This window comes from Electrona antarctica (assembly GCF_951216825.1).
Source record: "Electrona antarctica genome assembly, chromosome: 20".
NCBI lineage: Eukaryota > Metazoa > Chordata > Actinopteri > Myctophiformes > Myctophidae > Electrona > Electrona antarctica.
The window spans coordinates 16530227-16535147 of record NC_136801.1 but is presented as its reverse complement, the minus strand read 5'-3'; positions in this window follow the sequence as shown (position 1 = coordinate 16535147).

Below are 4921 nucleotides of genomic sequence, written 5' to 3'. Positions count from 1 at the left end.
CTCATCCTCCTCTCTCTCTCTCTCTCCAGCCGCCGCCGCTGCTTGCTGCTGGCTCTCTACACTGTGTGTGCAGACAGACTGAGCGTTGCTTGCTCTGCTCTGGCTGGGGCGGAGGCAGGGAACAGCCCCACACTGTACACACACTGACACACACGCACACAACTCCTAAAAAAAAAGATTCCTGAGTTTTCATTTAACCCTGATATTGTACAAATGCAACCAAATGAACCCTTATGCTTATGGAACCAAATGGACCATTTGGTTCCATTTGTACAATGTGTCAGAGTTGGCTAAAGATCAGGAGTTTACTGTGTAACTGTAGCTATATATCCGTTTCAGCCAAGGTTGCTGAATCTTCGTGTGTGCGTGTGACTCTGTGTGTGTGTGTGTGTGTGTGTGTTAATGTCAATGTCAGCTCAACATTTTCAACAGAAGAGTAATCGAACTTTTCTTTGTGTATGTGTGTGTGTGTGTGTGTATGTGTATGTGTAGAAACTTGACGCTGGCCAAGAATGGCAGCCGATGTGTGCAAGAGCTTGATTAACTGTAATTGGGCGCATATTTACTGTACCTTATGATATTTTTGCATTTGGATAGTTAAGATAATAACTTAATTAGGCCTAATCATTAAAACCATGTATAAATACAGTTCTACGCCCCCTCCTAACCCTTTTACTTTACATACAGTATATAGCTTTCGTCCGATATGCTGAATGTTAACATATGCAGTTGAAGTTGTTCTCTTTTTCCACCACTTAAAAAGAACAGAGGACCCAAAAAACCTCCATAATATTGACACAGATGTTGCATATAACAGAACTCCCCTGAAACGAAGGGAGGCTGGTAAGTATGGCTTCTGGCAGCTCCAACCTGTGTATTCCCACAGCAGAAATCATTTCAGCAGAGGATCGGCGAGGAGTAGCTCTTTTTTTTTTACCATACCATATTTGTAAGGGCCACACTGCCTGTTCACAGCTCTTAATGTGTTCCCCTGGCAATACATCCTCCAACCATAATGGTTATGTTTACAGTAAGTCAGCTTAACTTCAAATTACCTACTCGATGCTTATCTCCCTTCCTGTAGTTCTGGCCATTGTTACACGCTGTTGACCTAACATCTCTTGCGGCCACTGGCGTGTATAGAAAAAACAATTATAAAAGTGAGAGTGTGTCTTATAAGGGTGTTTTGGTTCACTATGATAGTTGTGTATCACCATGATAAACCGGGTGATTAGATAGCTGGGTTCATGGAGTTTGATGACACGGCACGTTCTGAGAAAAGTAAACTGAACCTAACAAGATTAGCAATACTATGATACGACGAGTGTTCGTGCAAAAAGTGGCGCCACTCATGGGTCTGAGAGCAGTGGTTGAAAGTAGCCTACCGGTAACTAAATACTGTACTTAAGTACATTTTTTACTTTACTGGAGTGTTTCCAATTTTCAGTAATTTGACTTCTATTCCACTACATCTCAAAAGGCAAATATTGTACTTTTTACTTCACTACAATTATTAATTATTACAATTATTTGAAAACTTCAGTTACTTTTACTTAACCCATTCAGGACGGGAACCCCTTTTGGCGTTTTAAGCATTATGTTATGCTTTAGCTATTGAAAAATAGTAGATCTACAAGCTCATAGCGTGGCACCGAGTGCCGCGCTACGAGCTTGTAGATCTGCTATTTTTGAAAAATCCTGAAATCCTGAAAATGTGGCTCAAATTCTTTCAGAGCGAACAATCTAACAATTTAACTCAAATCTTTGCTTCTGGGAGGTCCCTGGAACAACATGTTTTCAGATGGGGGTCCACAGCCAAATAGAGATAATCTTCTTCTTCTTAACCTTCACTTCTTCTTCCATCACTGTCCGGGAGTGTATGTATACCTCTCAGAGCTAAACGAAACACTGAGCGTTCCGGCGAACAATCCACTATAGTAGAGGACCTAGCTAAGATATGTATGCACTTCATTTAGGAGAGAATATCGCAACTGTTCTTGACTAATATGACCGCCGCAAACAACGTGGGAACTGTGAACAATTCTCTATCCGGGTCGAAATACCCGAAAATGACCACGCCCCTTTTAAAATGACCGCTAGTTCAAACATGGCTCTATCTTCTAAACTGTTGGAGCTACAGATATTCTGAGGTGCTCAAAATGTTCAGAATACTCATGTTTGTTGAATCCGTCCCCGAGCCAGCAACCCTCCGGGTCATCATAGTGGCCAAATCCAATATGGCCGCCAGTCCGCCACCTGAAAAGGTTTTGTCTAGAACTTTTGAACCTGATGAGCTATGAATGCAAACATTGTGTTCAAATCATGTTTTTTGACAATTAGAAACATGTTGGAATGGTTATCTTTATGACTGGGTGTTGCTGAACATCTATTTTGCATATTTCAAAGATGGCGACTATCTGACAATTAATTTTACTTACCGTTACTTAACGTCTATTTTGTGCTTTTTGAGCATAGAAACACATTGGAATTCTCATATTTATCATTAAATCCATCTAGAGCACTGATGAGTGTAGAGTTGTTGGAATAAGCTAAAGATAAGCTAAAGATGCCACGATTTGTTCACCCGCCAAAAAAATCATGTTTTTATGTGGACACGCCCAGCAGTTCATTAAGTATGCCTGGTTTGCCTGGTGGGTGGTGATGGGTGGTGAATGATCCACCTGAACTGAAGCTGCACCCACAGCTGTAGTTGTATGATAAAGGGGGAGGGGTTAGGGGAGGACTGATAGTGTGATGTCACTATATTACTGTTTATTTCATGACTGTCAAGGGTTCAGCCTCCAGGAAGAAACCCTAAATACAAAGTTAATACTTCATTGCACATACAAACGACTCCAAGGTGTCTAATGAAGTACTGTCACCTCATGGACACATGGAAAACTGGAAAAATACAAAAATAGTGGCACTCCATCTTTAAGATCAAACTGGAGGAAAGAAACAACCTCTATACAGATGCAATGTTATTGAAACAATAGAATAATGGCATAATAAAAGCATAATAATAGAATAATAAATTATGCTGAGCATTAGTCAAAGCCATGTATCAAATTTTAAATCACACACACACACACACACACACACACACACACACACACACACACACACACACACACACACACACACACACACACACACACACACACACACACACACACACAACACACACACACACACACACACACACACACACACACACACACACACACACACGTTGTGAACTTGTGATCCGTCCTTTTGATTCCTCAGTGAGAAGACTTTTTTTGTCCTGATCATACAATTCTATATATCGAGATGTAACGGATTCCAGCTTTGCAGAACTGTCTTTGTGTCCAATAGGCCTACATGACTGTTGCATCCTCAGTGGAGGAGGATGGTGCAAGCTTTACTGGCATGATGTGGCATCGACAAGATGAGTCCAGTAAGGTATCCAAGTCTTGGAGTCAGTGACCAGCCCAATGTAAATTTGGGATGTAGTGGGCGCAAGTGGCCTTTAGACAAGCTCAATCAATGTAGCCTGGGTAGGAGGAAGGTTCTTGCTACCATTGTTTGACCAACATTTGCCTTCCCTGACTATGGGAAAAGGAGTGCAGGAATCTCACAGAAACCCTGGTGACTCTCACCTTGGAGCCTGAAAAGATCAACTCTGATTTCCATTTCCAAAGATTGGCCAGACTATGTAGGAAAGTGTGTTTGTCTTATTATGTAATGCCAGTGGTGCTATTCTAAAGCTGCCTCAGGTACAAAAAGTGTGGGCACCTCTGTCCTAGAGGGACTTGGTACCATTGCCTTGGTACCATTTGAGAAAAAAACAATGTATGGCTTCATCTACTCTGCTATATGGCTACAGCTCTTGCTGTATATGACGAAGACGTACGCCAATCTTTGGACATGGAAATTTATATATAGACGGTCTATATATAGACGTTTAAACAACCGCTAATCAACGTCTAATCTAAGAATAGACGTCTAAAAAAACTTTCATTTTTAGCCGTTTTTATCGCATTTTTAGACGCACGTCTGAATAGCCGGCTATTGCTCAGTGGGTTTTAGAACCTTCCACCTACCCAGGCTACATTGATTGAACTTGTCAAAAGGCCACCACATCCCAAATTTCAGTAGATCGGGCTGGTCACTAACTCCATGAGTAAGATTTGGGAACCTTACTGGACCCGTCTTATAGATGCCAGTAAAGCTTGCACCATCCTCCTTGAGGCTGCAACAGTCGTGTAGGCCTATTGAACACAAAGAAAGTTCTGCAAAGCTGGATAGAAGTTGTATGATCAGGACAAAAACAAATAGTCTTCTCCCTGTGGAATCAAAAGGACGGAGCAAATGCTGTGTGTGTGTGTGTGTGTGTGTGTGTGTGTGCATAGACATATATACATAGACGCCCCTTCCGGCTCTGAGGCGTGTGTCAAAATTGAAGGCACAATTTTCCCGACATTCCTTGCGAAGAACAGCGGAAGCAAAGCGGAAGCTTGTCAAGCTTCCGCGTGCGTAACATAAGTCCCGGAAAAGACGCGCTGTGATTGGCCAGTAGTCACTTGAGTGACAGCGAGAGACGAGTCACATGAGTGACGTCACTTGGGTAGCGACGGTCGCCTTCAGCAAATGCCTTCAGCAATTCTAAATAAGAAAGATGCGGAGAACTGTTGCTTTGTGTTCACTCTTTAATGTTTTCTGTTAGTAATCTAATCCCCCCTGGCTCTGATGTTGTATTGTTAATAACTTTGTTGTTTGTGTTTGTTTGTTTGTCTTGTTTTGTATTGTAATGTATATTGTCATGACTGTTATAAAGATTTGTTCAAAAAAAAAAAAAAAGCCTTCAGCACTGCACTTCCGCCTTCATTGGGATACACGTCGCTCCAATGAACTGCAGCGGCAAATGAGGCGTCTATGT